Here is a 19,162-nt window from a genome sequence, read left to right on the forward strand (position 1 = left end):
TTCAGATGAATTTTAAGTTGATCTTCTTAACAATTTTCCTTTAAAGGTTCAGCACGTGATGTATGTTCAATTCCTAGAATGAAACTAATATGATAAGCATCCTTTTCATTCAATTTTGACAATGAAAACCTTAGCTAGTAAGGGATAGAGCAATCATAACTTTGACAAAGATCAAAGAGCACACCTAATGCAATTTCCCTAGCTATTCCTACAAGCACACGCAAACTACAGTATGCAAAATGCAAATTTTTCTTTTCAGTCCCTTTAGTGTTTAGATGAACAAGAAGGAACTAATGCACATACAATCAAACAATCTTTTTGCAAGAACAAAGACTTTACAACAGTTTCGTTTCAAAATAAATGAAGACTTTTACGACACTTTCTTTTGAACAAAGATTAATTGACTATAAACTAACTTTGACAACGAACTAATAGTGATAAAGAAATGATTTAAGAAACATCAATCAAAGCCAACGTAGGGCTAGCAAAGGAAATACAATGTTTATTTCAGAGACATAACATTCATTGATCATTCAACAAAAAGAAAAAGAAGGAAATTTTGGAAAAAAACCCAATACAAAGGTGGAAATTTGACCTAAGGTGGATCAACACAGGTTTGAATGGGAGATAGTGCTCTGAAATACATTGTCTGTAAGCCAAGGGTGCACTGATCAACACATTGTCTCTAAGCTAAGGGTGCATTGATCAAAACATTGTCTCTAAGCCAAGGGTGCATTGATCAGTGCACTGTACCCTGACCAAGGGTGCACTAATTCCAACACATTCCTAAAGTAGGCATTTTGGTTTAAATTTTGACCAAAAAACTTCAAAAATGTTGAAATAAGATCAATGAAGGCAAGATATGTCTACTAGAGTGTACTAGGATGAATGTAAACTACCCAGAATGATGATCGTTCCCCAGTGGAGTCACCAATTTGTTATGAGGAATTTTGCATCTACAGATAAATACTAATTCCCTAGGTAGGTAGCTATACCTAGAACAACAGATTTAAAGCACTTATCCTTTTTCTATAGATGATAAATAAGAAAAAAGAATCAAAGGACCTACTTGTTCTTTCGCTTTCCTTTTGTCTCCTTTGTATGACTCCCACCGCTCCTTCTCAGACTTAAAAGTACCTGCAAGAATAAACAGAAGACAGAGAACCAATCATAGCAAGAGATCTATCGAATATAAGTAAATGGAATCATATACATTCACACATATAAACATCATATATCAAGACAAGCATATGGAAAAAGGTGTAAATAGCTTTATTAAGTAGAAGGAAGAATTACAACCATGAAGTCTGATCCATTGTCACTCTTCCAGCTTGGGTTCCAACCAACATCACATCAATAACACAACAACTCTCACATCGATAGTATCTCCTTACAAATTCTCAAAGTCCAACCCCTGATCACTTAGATGAGTGCTCAATTTATAGGCAAATGGAGGAGGTTTTGTCATAAATCAGGGTATTGAATGGCCTTCCAAACTTAGAGTTAGTTACAGTGGAGGAAGGGATGAGAGGATAGGAGGTTACTTAACTCATTCCCTATCCAATTTCGAGCTCATAGGAGATGATAAGTGTGGGAATCTTCTAGATGGCTCCAAAAGATAAGAATATTTCGAGAACCCTATGTGAATTTTACTCAATCTCACCCAACACAGGTCAAAGTGGGCCTAGGTGCTCTGTAGAGAACCCTGACATGGGCCTACCTGCACTGAAGTGCACTTACCCCTATCCAAAGCTGCGCTGGTCCCTCAAGGAGGCAATTCTGGAGGGCTTTAGGCCAAAGAACTCTCAGGGAAGGAGGCATTCAAAATGATGACTTGTCTAGGGCATGTAGCAACTGAATTAGGGTTTGATGAGCCCTATTGGTACTGATATGAATGATGGGAGTGATGTGCCCAAATGGATCTGTAACACTTACCTCAACCTTCGTCTTTGTGTTTTGCTGATCCTCCGGATTGCACTGTCTTGTGTTCTTCCATTTCAGACTCTACACCTGTTGTGAACGAGGATTAAGTTATCGATGAAGTTGGTGTTGCACAACCAATCTACATTGTCATTCATGAAGTGTATCACTGGGAGCCTGAGCATCAACCTGCGACGAAGGATGATTCCCTTATGTCCGCACCTCCTCCGTTTTATCTTGACATCTTTGGTGATTTTGTCATCCCTGATTTTGCATATGTATCTTCATCTACAGATGCACACATTTTTTATCATTCGCAGAGCACATCGGATGTTAGCCCATCATCCGACAATGGAGAGGAAAAATCATTAATTGAAGATCCACTTGATTCTTTATCTGCTTTTTCTGGAAACACAGAGGGTGAACATTCTTGCTTCTCATCTACCCCTCTGTGTGAATCATCAAATCATGAGGACGCTGATAAACATCCTGAATTTTCTTATTTGGGTTGTCATGATATCTCTACTTCTTCATCCAGTCATGATTTTGACTCAGTCGTTGTTAATATGTCTAAGACACTGGTCTATGATGATCTATCTGTCGACGAAGTTGAAACCCCGCAGACTGTCGAGGCACTTCAGCCCGAGCTGATGGTTATGTCAGGTCGTTGCTGTCCTGAGGTTGGTTTCACTTCCGATCAGGAAATTGCTGAAACACCTAAGGCTTCTCATCACTCGTTTGTATGCATTGAAGATAAATCTCACACACGGATTATGCTTCCTCCACTCTAACTACACGATCCCATCGCTCATGCATTGGAGGAATCTTACATACCAAGCACACGTGCATGATGCAAGTTGTCTTTGTTTCTTTTGTTTGCTTGCATGCCATAGTCAAGAGTATGTGCATGCTTAATATCTGCATGCAGTGTCACACAACATCACGGTAAGTCCACGGATTGCGTGTCAGTCACTTACACTCACTTATGTTCTGTGGACACATTTAAACTCGGAGTGTGTTTCTCTTCATTTTTATATATTTCTTGTTTACTGGTTTGAACAGATGTATTGTTCACGAACCATACTGTCACCAACATGGGTCGACCAATATGTCGGTGGCTGCATTGGAAATATCACTTCCCATGAGCAAACCCATGCACTGTTAGCTTAGGAGTAGGAGTAGTGTTTGCTTTTTGTTTGTTTGCTTGCATGCATGTTTCATTCTCATGCTGCATGTTTGTTTGTTTGCTTTCTTGTTTTCTTACTCGCTTTGCTTACACATTCACTTCTTCTTTTGCTTTATTTTGTGTTTGTTTGCTTGTTTATGTTCGTAGGTTAGTTTCACATGAAACTGTGTGCGACTCTTGAACCAAGCTAGGTAAAGTACAAAAGGACTTGTGCAATTATCAATGCTTGGTTATCTGTCGTCCTGCTTTTGTGTGAATAACTTGTTGTCTTCATTCCATGATACATCAATGGAAATACATGATGTGTGAAGTGAAGCTTGGTGAAAACACGACGCTTGTGCTCTAACTAGTATCACCTACTATAGTCGGTTGTTTTTGGGTTAATCCTTGTCACCTCAGTCAAGTAGAGTAAGGTGAGGAGGAAAACCTTAACAAGCGCGTCAGAGGTATATATAAAATACTTCTCTGAAGTAACAACCTCTTCTGCTCTCAATAAGTTGGGATCCCTCTTCTGCCTCTGAAATGAATAAGTGTTATGCACAGTTACGAAAAATGAAAATGAAAAATGAGAAAGGGAAAAAATTCCAAAAGAAATCCAAAAAAATGAATAAGGCAAAAGAAGAGAAATGCTTCCTGCACAGAGAGGTGATGCAAGTAACTTTGTCGAGGTACTAACCATGCTCACTAATAGCAGAGTGATGCTTTTGTTCTTGCGTGACTCCATCGGGACACTGTCCAGGCCTGCTGGTAGTGGAGCAACACTGGAGATGAAACTAAAACTCTGATGACCATAAGGCTTGTGCACCAATATACCCCTCATCCCCAATCAAAACCACTATGTTGGCTTGGCTTGGAATGTGTATCGACTGACCAAGAGAAGAATGTATGCTACATCTTACATTCGAGCAAGTGTGGAAGTCGAGACGATTAGAGAACTGAACAATACTTCTAGAGGTGTTAGACTTTCTTTTCATGAACAAGGTCCATGCAGAGAGCTAGAGATCAACCAGTGTGTCACCAAGTGTTGTAGCGGCTACAACCACCCTCCAAAATTTTGCCTTAGACTCGTTTTAGAGCCTCCCTACCAACCATCCTTAGCAACACGTCTTGCACTATAAAGTACATAGGTTTCAGCTGAGTTTCAGTGGCCTACCGGCCTGTGCATGTTATATTGTTTGTCTCTCTCCCACAGGCTGGTATTCTGGACTTAGACTATTAGATGGCTGAGACACTCCCCTAGAAAATTGCACAATTCTGGAGGGGAACCAACCTTCCCTTCAGAAATTGTGCAAATCAGCGGGGCAGCCTGCTGGGCTCTAGGATTGTGCAGAACAGTCAGGCAGTCCTCCCTTAGAAAATAGTGCAATCTGACCTGGCACTCAGCCTCAACCCATAAATTGCGCTATTATGGGAGGCAATGACTTTCTCAGCCCAGAAATTATGCAATTCCTGTCAAGCAACCAACTTTGTTCAACCCAGAAACTGCGCAAATTTTCATCCCAGGCTCATAAACTGATGCATGTGCCTTCAAGTTGACAGGTTCTCTTCGGGACCAAGAAAAATTGATTTGCGTGCATGGGTTTTTTTTCCTGAAATAGAAAAAGGAAACATGTAAAAGGAATCCCTAGATTTGAGGGATCTATTTGTAGCAGTTGGAGGTTACATGCAAAGATCATTTTAGAAACCTCTTGCCAAGTGTTTTTTTTTCCTAGATTTGTGGCATGCACGTCATAACCTTCATCTTATCAAAATTTTGAACTAGACATTGAAGAGCGCATTCCTCACATCGATCTTATAGCTTTGACATCCCACATCGCATCCAGGAGTCTTCGGTACTTTCAGCTTAGCTATTTTAGGGTAAGTCTGCTTCTCATGTTTTACGCTGCATTTCTGTCTCTTTTTGTGTTTCGCTTTGTGTAAATGTTGTCTACGTGATTTCAATGAGTGTTTGCTATCATTTTAGTGTTTGTTAGCTTGTAGAAGCACCATTTCAGTTTTCATTTGCATCTCACTGTTGTTGCATGCATGATACTGTTCTTACACCGACGGTCGCCATTGCGATGAACCACTTCACACACATCCATGCTTTCCCATTTTCTGAATGTTGCACTTATTGTTTGCATGCATGACCATTTACTCTTGTTTACACTCAGTTTCACCATGCATTCAGACTTCTCATGTTTTCAGTCGCTTGTCGGCAGGTCTGGGCTGCCTTGGCCTAGACCTTGCCTTGACCGACTAGCATTGCACATTTCTGGAAGTGAAGGCTCTTCCTTCCCTCCAAAAATTGTACACTTCTAGCCCAACACTAACCTCCATGCTTGCATTGCGCAATTCTGGGAGGCAACGCCTTGCTGGCCCCAAAAATTGCGCAATGCAGTTTGCTAGTTTACATCCCACTGCTGACTGAAATTGCACATTGTGCAGTTTCAGTCCTCAATAGGCCAGGATGGACTTTGCATTGCACAGTTCTAGTAGTTAGCCAGCCTCCTGATAGCTCGAACTATGTCTTGTGCAGTTTTGACAATCAGTCTCCCAGCCTCCCGGTGAAAATTATGCAATCTTCACAGACTGTCACATAGGTATGTTGCATGTCAGTCCTCTAGTTTGTTTTGGTTTTCAATTGACATATTGTTGGCCATGAGTGTTGCTATGTATCTAGGTATCACAGGTGTTCATCTGCCTCTCAACAACATAGGTACAATGGCTTCCAGGAGAGCGGGGTCAAAGACACTGTTGAGAGCGCAATTGGGGATTCAGTCGATTAAGTGTCTATGAACTTTCCTATTTATGAAGACATAATGTTGTTCATGGACATGGATATCAAGATGAAATGGTAGCAGAATCACATCGAGCAACACCATTAGCAGCAACAGAAGGAAGCACATGTGCATGCGACAAATGCTAGAGGAAGGTTGTTGACAGCACAAAGGCGGACCAAAGTTGCAAGTTCAAGCAGATCCACTTATGATGAAAGAAGCTTTGAAGTTTGAGGCTATGAGGTGACATCGCGACAAGAAGATTACGCAAAGGTAGAGAGAGAAACAAAGAAGGAGTTGTAGGTGCTGAAGAGGTAACTCAAAGAAGAACAGAAGCTACATAGATGAGAGAAGGAGTTGCGGTAGGAATAGGTACAGTAGGAGGTGCAACATGCAAAGACTGTTGAAACTGTGCCCATACAGGTTATAGACCCATCCCAACAAATGGCACGGAGCAAACAGTGTGAGCAGTGCCGTCGATCACATGCAAGGGTGTTCAAGAGCATGGATGTCATTATGTGCACGCATGTGATCCCACCCATTGACACACTCACGAAGGTGAAGACAAGAACCAAGTCTGACTAGATTTTAACAGGTATTTTGATAGGTTGATGCGCATAGTCACCAACACACACTTGGAGATCAATGCAGACACTATGCATCAATATGTTGTTGGTCCAACTGCACTCAAGATGATGATGCGCATGTTATCACATGAGTTGGACAGAGGAGCCATATCAGTGTACCTAGATGCAACGAAGGCAAGAGGTCACTTACAGCGGGATGTCACCATTGAGCATGCGAACACCATGATGGATGACCAAGCTTGGCATCAATTCACCACTGTCGATCATCATGAGGATGTTGAAGAGTTGGTCTTCCCACAACTGTCCGATTCTTAGTGATAGCTTGCATGGCTTGCTCAAGCCTATTTTGTCTCACATGGGTACATGTGTAGATTGTATGTAACATCTTGTAAAGTGAAAGTCCAAGTGTTGATAGTTGAATATAACAATCATGTAGTAGGTGAAGAGTCACAAAGGGGAATGTCAAGAGTCACCCCACCCTTTGCTATTTATAGGACCTCATAACTCATTGTAAAGGCTTTTGGGCAACCAAGCTTCCAATAGGAGTATCTTAGAGAAATATTGGAGAGTATTGTAACGAGATTTGACTTCTCCACAGTGCAGAGCTAGTACATCTCTTTGGGGGAGCAGGCGGCAGTGACTGTAACGTTCTGTTATCGGGGCTAGTGGTTGGACATGGTTGTACTGTATGATTGGAACTTTTGCTTCTTAATATAACAGAGCCAACATGTTTCATGCATATGATGTTATTCTATTTCAATTACCTTGGTTCCTCTAATGATATATGTATTTGTTTCTTACGCATGTATGTATAAACTATTTTCTATATATTTATGTATGAATCTTACTGAGATGTGTTGTTGGTTTAACCATCACTTTGGATTGTTGGTTAGACTGCCTTCCAGTTCGTGATGCATCGTTGCTCATGTGTTCCCTTCTAAGTTACGTGTTTCCACAGGTTTCCAAAGGGGCACACTCACTCCACTTTCTGGGTGTTAGAACCATTCATGCACCTTCCTTGGCTTGCTACGCATGTCACACCCTTGCTACCAACAAGGGAATCCTACTTACCTCTGCGTGCAACCATGGTAAAGGCGATACCATACGACCCACTGCTAGGACTCCTACACCAAATGGTCTGAGGTCTATTTGGGACTTCTTACCAGGGAGATCCCCTGACATGTTGGCGGGTCTAGCACCGTCAACACAACGCTAAGGGGCTCACGTGAAATTATAAATTATGTGTATAATGTGCTCACTCTCCCACACTGATCCAGGAGGATCTTGTTAGTCCAGCATGGGCCGAGTCTTTAGTGGTTCAAAGTCGAAGTGATCTTCAATGATCATTGTCGATGAGGTCATTAAATTTATCAACTGCACCATTGTTCATCGTTAACATTCAGTATCCGGTGTCTTTAGCTTCGACAATGATGTATATGGTTCAGGTTGTCTGGTGATGTCAATGGTTTTCACGGTGTTCGAATGATATGTACCTGGTTGTAGGCCGTCAGTTCTGTCAGGGTTTGGTTGTCAAAGATGGAACAAGTCGTGTTGTGGGGTTTTTATGTCACATTGTCACAATTGTTGTTAAAAGGAGTTTATTTTGATCATGTGACAAAATCTAAAAGAATAACTCTAAAATCATCATACTAAAACCCTAATACATAACCTAAATCCATGCATTAAAGTCACTTAACCATAATCTATACCTAAAACCTAATTCAAACTACACCATGTATTCAACTGCATTAAACTCTAAGTCCTAAACCCATTTAGGCTAATGCAAAACTTGTAAACATTAAAAACATTACAAAATGTATTACAACCCCTAATCGTGTCGGAACCTTAGCCATGTTCACATGAGCGGAAGGGATAAACTATCGAGGGTTGACTTCGTGCTGTTTGGTATGCAGTTATGGTCGGAGTTACGGTTTACTGCCAGCGAGAAGCGTTGACATGTGAATAGTGTAGCTCACCACCAACTGTCGGCAAACAAACAGTGGAACCACCAGCGCTCTAACCGTGGGCTTTGTCAACTGCTCACATGCGCTGTCAGTGCCATCCATTTGGTTAGCTAAATGCTAACAGTCCTCAGGCTAAACTAAGGTCGAAAGTGGATTTTTAGTGGTGTTTTGGATAATTCAATTAATCCTAAGTGGTGAATGTCACTATGTGACATTAACTCATAACCATAAACCCCTAATTTAACCCTAAAAGTAAGCTAGTTCACTCCTAAACTCAGCATGAAGGAGCTCGAATGCATCTGGAGGGTTATAAAGGTAGTTTGGTTCTATGAAGAGAAGAAAAGAGTGGTTTTAGAATTTTGTATGTAGATTCTGGAGGACATAGCCAGTGTTGTTTTCAGTGTAACAAGAGCATCAGGAGTTGGAATTGGGAACCATGATAGACATTGGAAAGCTAATTCAGAGATATTTCTTGTGACAGTGACCAGAAGTGCCTACATGCACAATCAGTCTGGTTAATTTGCTATGTAATCGACCTCCTTGGATTCAATCCTAATAAAGCGATTGCTCATCTTGAAAGCGCACCCAGAGATGTAGTCCATCAGGGACGAACTCCATAATCAATATTGTTGTCTGGTATCACTGTGTTTTTATACTTATCACTTATGTTTGCATGTTTCTTATGATTCAATTATGTCATAAAGTCATTCCTTTTCAATCATTTTTCATCATTAAAGCACCTTAAGTTAAAATTCAGTTCACTTATGGCATTAATAAATTTTACTTCAGTTTAACGCATGATCATTTCAGATCATGTAATTTGGTACAGAGAAGGTTGCGTTTGTAGAATTTTTCCAGTTAATGTTAACCAGGTCTAAGTCACAATGTGGAGAAGGAATCCTCGAGGAGATCGATCTAGAGATTGGAAAGCGAAGAGTCGCTCATAAGTTGACCATGACAGGATCTGATACAAGTGAAACTCCTAAAACTAAGATGAGCAAGGAACAGTTTCAGAAAGCCTTTTTGAGTATGCAACATATGTTGGAAGAACTCTATGAAGATAAGAAGGCGAGAGATGCAACTTCCTCTTCAAAGACATCGAAGAAGGACAAGGGTAAAGGCAAGGCTGATAAACCTCCTTCACCTTCGTCATCTCCATCATCATCATCATCTTCTTCTTCTTCAAGTTTAGATTTTGAAACATAAAATAAACCTAAGAAAACATCTCTTTTGAAACTTGATGTAAAATTTGAGTTACCTATTTATGATGGCGAAATGAATCCTTAAAAGTTAGATAACTGGATTAAGAAGTTAGAAGTGTATTGTCGTATTCAGAACATTTCTTACGATAAAATGAAAATTCAGTTAACTACACTTAGAATGCGGGAACAACTTTAATCTGGTGGGAAAGTAAAAGTCAAATAGATGTCAAGCAGAAAGGTAAAGTCATCTCTTCATGGTCTAAGTTTTTAAAAGCTCTTAGGAAAAAATTTTATCCTTTAGGATACATGTAGCAAGTTGTTATTGGTTGGCAGCACTTGAGGCAAGGTAAAGGGAAGAGTGTTTAGGAGTTTACTCAGGAGTTCAGGAAGAAAGCATTAACGCTTGGTATTTGATTGGATACACATGAAACTTTATTAAATTACATCGACAATTTACATTCATATTTGCAACATACATTATTGATGTTTAATCCTGATGATTTTGATGAAGTGTGTGTTCAAGCCATACATATTGAATCAGGTGGCAGACCATTCAAGTTTTCACCATAATCATCCAAAGAGTTGGAAATCAAGGATTCCAATGACAGTAAGAGGAAGAACAATTCGAAGGGAAAGAAACCAGCGACGGCTCAGAAGGAAAGACTTACTTGTTCTCATTTCCAGATAGTCAGTCATGATGAATCTAGATGTTGGAAACTTCATCCCGAACTTAAGCCAGAGAAATTCCTTAAGGAGAAGGATGAAAAGAAAGCAAATGCAACAATCCAACAAGATCTAGGCTCTGGTTCAAGTGATGAAAGGAGGATAACTGCCATAGTTTCGACAGGTAAAACTTCTGACACTGGTTCAAGTTCTCATACTACTATATCTTTAGCAAACATAAATCCTTCAAATGAGGATAAAAGAGTTGAACTATTTCACATAAGGATAATTTCTAAGCACACAAAGATAGATACAATGTTTGACAGTGGATCACAAGCAAATTTAATATCTGAATATTTAGTTAAGAACTTGGGTTTGGAGACACAGAATCATCCAAGACCATACCCATTAGGTTGGATGAATAAATCAACTTAGATAAATGTCACAAAGTAGTGTCGGTTAAAATTTTCCATTACAGCTAATTACATTGATGAAGTGGAATTAGATGTGGTTCTAGTAGACATATGTGGAGTTGTCTTAGGAAGTCTTTATCTTTATGATCGCGATGCAAAATTTTATAAGAGAGAGCATAAATATCACCTTAAGAAAGATGGGGTTGAATTTATTGTCAAGGCACATAAAAGTTAAACTCACTTGAATTTAGCTGTTTCTAATCAGATGAAGCGATTAATAAGTTCAAATAAGGGATTTCTACTCATGTGTATAAAAGAACAACAGAAAAGTGGACATGATGTTTGTTCAGATTGTAAGTCTCAGTTTAAATATGGTTTGGTCAAGAAGGTAGAAACTTTTCCAGTTCTATTTAAAGAACCCAAACATATTACTCATAAGTAGGGAATTCAACATGAGTTACAATTGATGTCCAAAGCTTGTCTTCCTAATGTCAAAATGTAACATTTCAGTCCAAGTTTGGGAGTTATAAGTTACAGGGATGCAGGTCAGTATTGGGGAAAGTCAGTGTTACATTTCTCTTGTATTGTATCACCATTTCATGTCTCAAACAATTTTGATGCCTCTTTTCAAGTGGAGAGGAAACCTATTGTTTTCATATCAAAGCCTTTTCTAAAGCAATGCCAATGTATCCAGTACATAAAAGGGAAAATTATGCATTAAGGGAAAGTGTTAATTAATGGAGACATCATTTAATGAATGAGGAAACAATGATTCAAACAAATCAACAACCACTTCAATACTTTCAAAGTCAAATTAAGTTGCAACAATTGTCATCTTATAGTTTGATGGGTTTATTGCAGCAAGTTCACTTAGTAATCGGGAATCAGGAAAGTATATCAAATCAAGTAGCTAGTCTGATGTCAAGAATGTCTTTGAATGTCTCTATCATTCTGCAATATAGATTGTTAGTACACGTCAATAGTATTGAACAATATACTGTAGAGACTATTTTCAAAGATGTGTATGAATCACTAATTAATGGTACTTCAGGAAAAGAAGTCAATTGCCATGTTCATAACATGTTGTTTAACCATCTTCGCAAGTTGTGCATATTGTAGATGGATGGAATAGTTCACAGATTCAAAATGTGCCATTATCAGCATCATCAGGGTCATCACTTTCAGGTCATTTATCGAATGTATTGGTACATCATCAAGGCAAGGTGGAGAGTGAGGGCGCTCTACCCTCACCTGCTATCTGTCTAGTCAAACTTTTGTGGTCCAAAAGATTTCAAGTGGAGATATTTGATCCAGGAGGATCTTATCAGTCCAGCATGAGTAGAGTCTTCAGTGGTTCAAAGTCAAAGTGATCTTCAATGGTCATGGTCGATGAGGTCTTGAACTTTATCAACTTCACTATTGTTCGTCGTCAGCATTCAGTATCCAGTGTCTTTAGCTTCGACAGTGATGTATATGGTTCAGGTTGTTCGGTGATGTCAATGGTTTTCATGCTGTTCGAAGGATATGTACCTAGTTTTCCACGTATGGTTGTCGTTAGTTCTGATGGGGTTTGGTTGTCAGAGATGGAACAAGTCGTCTTATGGGGTTTTTATGTCACATTGTGACAAATGTTGTAAAAGGAGTTTCTTTTGATCATGTGAAAAAATATAAAAGAATAACTCTAAAATCATCCTACTAAAACCCTAATACATAACTTAAATCCATGCATTAAAGTCACTTAACCATAACTTATACCTAAAACCTAATGCAAACTACACCATGTATTCAAATGCATTAAACTCTAAGTCCTAAACCCATTCGGGTTAATGCAAAACTTGTAAACATTAAAAACATTACAAAATGTATTACAACCCCTAACTGTAGCTTCCTAACTGCGTCGGAACCTTAGCCATGTTCACATGAGCGGAAGGGATAAACCGTTGGGGGTGGACTTCGCATTTTTTGGTATGCAGTTACGGTCGGAGTTACGGTTAACCACTAGCGAGAACCATTAACATGTGAACAATGCATCTCACCACCAACCGTTGGCAAACAAACAACAAAGCCACTAACGCTTAGACCGCGGGCTTTGTTAACTTCTCACATGCGCTGTCAGCGCCCTCCACCCGGTTAGCTAACCGCTAACAGTCTTCAGGCTAAAGTAAGGTTGAAAGTGGGTTTTTAGTGGTGTTTTGGATAATTCAATTAATCCTAAGTAGTGGATGTCACTATGTGACATTAACTCATAACCATAAACCCCTAATTTAACCCTAAAAGTTAGCTAGTTCACTCTTAAACTCAACATGAAGGAGTTCGAATGCATCTGGAGGGTTATAAAGGCAGTTTGGTTCTTTGAAGAGAAGAAAAGTGTGGTTTTAGAATTTTATATGCAAATTCTGGAGGACATAGGCAGTTTTGTTTTCAGTGTAACAGGAGCATTCAGTTCACTGATGGCATTAATCAATTCTACTTCAGTTTAATGTATGATTATTTCAGATCACAGACATACCTCCTCCTCCACATAGTTATGTATGTGTGGGAGAACAAACACCGTCATAACCTCTACACTTCTCCGCACTTTGACTTTGGGCCCTCCATACTTCCTCAATTAATATATGTGAGATGGAGTATTCTCTAGCGAAGTATTATTGGCAATAGGATTAGTATTTACTCTTATCTATTTTTCTATTCAAGATAGATGATATATATAGTATTAAATATACATAAATTATAGTATTTTTTTTATAATAACTATTTATTGGAGGTCGCACAATGTGCCTGAAGCCGTCTCTTGTCTTGATGAATCAATAGAAATGCTTTTGGTTTGTAAATTATATGCGGAGAACTTTCACTATGCAAAGAACTTTCACTATGTAGATAACTATGTGCAGAGAGAATTTTTTGTGGAGATATTTGTGCAGAGAATTTTGTGCGGAGAGATTTCATTGTGTGAAGTTTTCTCCACACAACCTTTAATCAATTAATTAACAGTAGAGACAGAGACTATACTATATTGCAGCTATTATCCTTGTTCTTAAAACTTGTAATTTTCAATATTTCTAAATAAAACTAATACAATCTAATTACTTTCAAAAAATTTAAAATAAACTTCTATATATTTAATTACATCATATCCTAACTTAATTACATTTAATTAATTAAAAAAAACATATTTATTTCAAAACTTTAATATATATATATATATATATATAGATATAGATATATATATATATAATTTATTATTTTCTAAAATTTTAAAATTCTGAAAAAAAAACAAATAAATAATTAAAATTATACTATATTTAAAAAATTTCATTAAAAAAATCCAAACCATAGCTAAATTTACATAGCTAGATTTTTGTCCACAAAATTTTACAAAATAACTTAACAAAACACCTGTCACAATTTATCCTACACTCCTAAGCATTATTTTTAAAATATATTGAACAAAATTATTAATGGTTTTCTTTCCGTTTTTTTTTTAATTAAAATTTAATCGAAACATTTTATATAAACTCCAATTTATTTAGTTACATAATAATTTTATTACAACTCACAATCAAATATATCCACATATATATTTGGAATTTTGATACTCCTCATTTATTTTTTGAAAAACTTAATTACTTTGAATCTCATAATTTACGATTACCGATTATTTTCAAAACTTTGAAATAAAATAAATAAAAATTCAATTATATTTCAAACCCCTATAATAAATTCATAATCATCTCACCCTACCATATTCCAAATTTCCAAAAAAAAAAAAACTTAAATAAAATAAAATTAATTTATAAAATTCAAAACATATTTATTTCATTGTTTAAAACAGCAAAACAATTTTTTTTAAAAGATTTGGAATTAACTTCCAACTATCAAATTACACCAAGTTCCAACCTCTGATGAGGATGAATTTAAATTATTTTGAGAGTCTGAAAATAAGATAAAAAAATATATCAAGCAAAATTAAAACTTTAAAAATTTATTATTTTGAGGACTTTGAATATCAAATTACAGTTCAAACTTGCTCTTCTCTCACAAGGCTATTAAAATTAAATCTGAAAAATTGCAAACCAGTCAGCCACACCATATGCCAAGCAACACCTAACTCTGTATTCATATGCTGTCATTACATATATCAAGCAAAATTATTATTTTCAAAAAATATTATTTTGAGGACTTTGAATATCAAATTACAGTTCAAACTTGCTCTTCTCACAAGGCTATTAAAATTAAATCTGAAAAACTGCAAACCAGTCAGCCACACCATATGCCAATCAGCACCTAGCTCTGTATTCATATGCTATTATTATAAAAATTAATATTTTTAAAATTTATTATTTTGAGGACTTTGAATATCAAATTACAGTTCAAACTTGCTCATCTCACAAGGCCATTAAAATTAAATCTGAAAAACTGCAAACCAGTCAGCCACACCATATGCCAATCAACACCTAGCTCTGTATTCATATGCTATTATTATGAAAATTAATATTTTTAAAATTTATTATTTTGAGGACTTTGAATATCAAATTACAGTTCAAACTTGCTCTTCTCACAAGGCTATTAAAATTAAATCTGAAAAACTGCAAACCAGTCAGCCACACAATATGCCAATCAACACCTAGCTCTGTATTCATATACTATTATTATGGCTGTTTGGTCAAAACTGTATTGGAAATAGAAACTTGCCAAGCCCTCTGGCTATACACCAAATCCCAACCCAGCAGCTAACTGTGCATTCTGTACTGTGGTTGCCGGATAAAAATACATTGGGCATAGGAACTTGCCAAACTATCTGGCTACACCATATCCAAAGCCAAACCTGAAAATGCATTGTGTACTGTGGTTGCTTTGCTTGGTCAAAAATACAGTGGACATGGGACAAGTCCCCATGAAGATATGAATGGATATCAAAGACCAAATTATGGGGAAAAGTAAAAATATTAAATATGAGTATTTATTATATAATTTGATTAATTCATTGCCATTAATGGAAATACAATAAGCAAGTGTCCCAGCTTAATAAAATCCTGTAACACCACTTATTATTACTTACTTTGATTAATGAGAATCTAATAAATCATTAGAGACAACGGGAGCTTTTTTAACACGGAACCTTGCCATTAATGGAAATAGAATACGCGGGTGTCACCGCTGAAGAAAATCTTTAACACCCTTTATTATTACTTGATTTGGTTAATGAGAATCTAATAAATCATTAGAGACCACGGGAGCTTTTTTAACCAAGAACGGAAAGTGCCACTGCCCGGAGTTGTCTGGAAAATCTACATTTCTATTACCGAGGTGGATCGACTTTATTTTTTAATTAAATAACGTGGCTTCAGTTTATTTGCTGGCTGGAAGGCAGTTAACTATTTGTATTTTGTTAAATTAAAAAAATTAAACGATCTACACTGCTGGACATTTATGGAATTAATTTTCTTTTTTTTTTCCAGAGTTTCACACATTAATACCCAATGTGCTTAATTCATCACACCTTTTAACGGACAACGAGAAATTGGTCCTTATCTAGAAGGATCTCCATTTGGATTACCGAGGCCGATCCTGCTATTAGTGTCTTAAGGTAATTCGCTGTTGGGGAGGCGATTCGCTAACTGTAGTGTTTTTTTAATTAAATAATTCTCCTTTCAGTAGATTTATGAAATATATTATTGATTAATGTCTCCGTGGTGATGGTGATTATTCACCCTCTTTTCTTTGGGGTTTGTGTTTATTTGTAAAAGGAGAAACTGAGTAATAATTTATCAGTGATCAGTCCTTTCTGTTTTCTGAATAAGGGATGAAGTTCCTTGGAAGTCAATTAATTTGCTAGAATCTATATTTAAAATTTTGGTTAAAACTAAAACTATTGTTAATCTAGTTTAATTTCAACGCTCTTTAATATTAATTATTTATAGGTTTAGGTCAGTAGAATATGTAGATGGTAAAGATGAAAATGGAAGAGTTAGTCAATGATGGTATACTATTGGTTAAACATGGAGTGTATGTTTTTTTTAATAGCGTTAAAATTCAGTAACTTTTTAAGTTAATTAGGGTATATTTATGTTTAATTTATATGTTAAGTTATAAATATAAGGAGGGCTCTCAAGTATGCATAATCAATTTTTAAATATTTTTATTAGGTAAGAATTTTTTTTTATAGAATATATGCAATGAACATTGTATACATAATTGAGTTTGAGAATATGTGTGATTGTTTAAGCTAGAGATCATTGTATATGTAGATGTGATGTATGTAATATTAACATTGTTTTACTGTTTTTTTTTTTAGGTTTCTTTGTTTATTATATTAAGAATGTATTATATCTAAGATAATTTTGTGTTGTTGGTTTGTCCAATAAGAAATTAGACTAATTACACAAATTTAGAGTACAATTTTTCCTAATTAGAATTATTAATTATGACAAAAATTATCCATAGAGTAACAGGAACATAACAGGAACATGGGCCTTTACTAGGCAGATACCAACTACAAGAAATATGATTGAGAGTGCATTTGAAGCAGTTCCAAAGATAAGAAAAAATATCCTAACCGCATTGTGATAGCTTTAATTAGCATGTCTCAAGTATGTAGTGAGCATTATTTACATAATTGAATTTTACCTTTTAGATAGTAGTGACTATCTAAACTAGTTTTCATTATGTGTTTGTCTTAAAAGATGATTTTTATTAACCCAAAATAAAAACTAAAAATACTCTTACAAATTTATTTTAAACCAAAATGCATATTATTATGTGAGTTTAATGGTTAAGAGCATGTCTTTCTTTTTAAAAGGTCACAAGTTCAAAATTAGAGTGGTAGAGTATGTATGTCTTCCTAAATTTAGGAGGGGAATAAGATCTCAGGTCTCATACACTAATTTGGTAAAACAATTTAACAAAAAAAATACAAAAAAAGATAAAATTGAAATTAAAATCAATTTAAATGAGTTTTGTTGTAGAGTCTAAAAGTTTAATAAACAATTATTTCCTTATTTTCTCATAATAATAAAAGTGCAACGAGTTATTTTTGTTAGAATATTTTAAATTAATGAAATCTCAAATGTTAAATATTAAAAGAGTAATGGTGGGCAACCCAACAAATCAAAATTAAAAAAATGGTTGAAAATGTCAAAAATTATATATTATTATTTTATTTCAATTCATTAATTTAGTTTAATATTAAAAATTATTTAATTGTGAAACATGGTCAATGTATTTTGAAAAAATATATAAAAGAAGAAAGGGTCTTTAAATTTCTTACAGATTTAGAGAAGTTTACTGAAAATGATTTAGAAAAGAGGAAAAAACAAAACTAATTCATATGATAATTTTAAGTGTTAAAGGGATAGATATAGTTTTTAAATTTTAAGTGTGAAGGGAGAGATATAGTTTTTAAATTTTAAGTATCAAAGGAGAGATATATTTTAAAAGATAATATTTTTTAAAATCAAGAAAATGGTTTTGTTTAATATTTAATATTGAATAAAAGTGAATAGTACATAGCAATTGTCTTAACAAATTGATAGTGACCTAAGTATTATTGTATGTATAAATTTAATTAATTATTATTTTTGTATTTTAAAATTAGAAATTACATATATTTACAAAAATATTATTAATTATTCGAATTAATTTTTATAGTATATTTATATTTAAAACAATACAAGGTAAAGTTAAATATAGTGTGTTTATAAAAAGAAATGAACATAGATTTATTTTAATTTCAATTAAGATGAAAAAAAAAATGAAATTCAAAATCAATCCGGTGATTTAAAAGCTTTTAAAAATATTTATTTTTTAATATATGTTTTTATTTTTACTAGTGTGTTTATAAAAAGAAATGAACATAGATTTATTTTAACTTCAATTAAGATGAAAAAAAAATGAAATTTAAAAAAAAATGAAATTCAAAATCAATCCGGTGATTTAAAAGCTTTTAAAAATATTTATTTTTTAATATATGTTTTTATTTTTACTATTATTTGTGTATTGTATTGTTAATTTATAATAATGGTAATATAAATTATTCAAATTTTAAAAATGAATGAATTATTATTATTATTAAAGATAATTTTTTTTATGTATTTTTTATTTTCCTATATGTATTTTTTTAAATTAACAAATTAATAATTTCATTAATATTAGATTTTTCTAGTGAAAATAGACTTAATCTCTTTTGGCTTGTATATCTGGAGTTAAAATAGATATATGCTAATTAAATTATTAACTTTTAAATAAGTCACATTAGAGAAGAATATCAATGAGAAATAACCATAGGAAACGAACACACATTAAGAATACTATGAAAATTTTATTTTATTTTATTTTTAATTTAATTTAATTTTGATTGAGTTAAAATGCTAAACATTACATCTCCGCCATATTAAATTGGAGAACGCCTATAATTTTTATTTTTAAATTATTTTTCAATTTAATTTATTATATAACCAATTATTTGACTT

Source organism: Pinus tabuliformis, chromosome 3_2, assembly GCF_031772625.1.
Source record: "Pinus tabuliformis cultivar Carrire ecotype Pingquan chromosome 3_2, CPIR1, whole genome shotgun sequence".
Lineage (NCBI taxonomy): Eukaryota > Viridiplantae > Streptophyta > Pinopsida > Pinales > Pinaceae > Pinus > Pinus tabuliformis.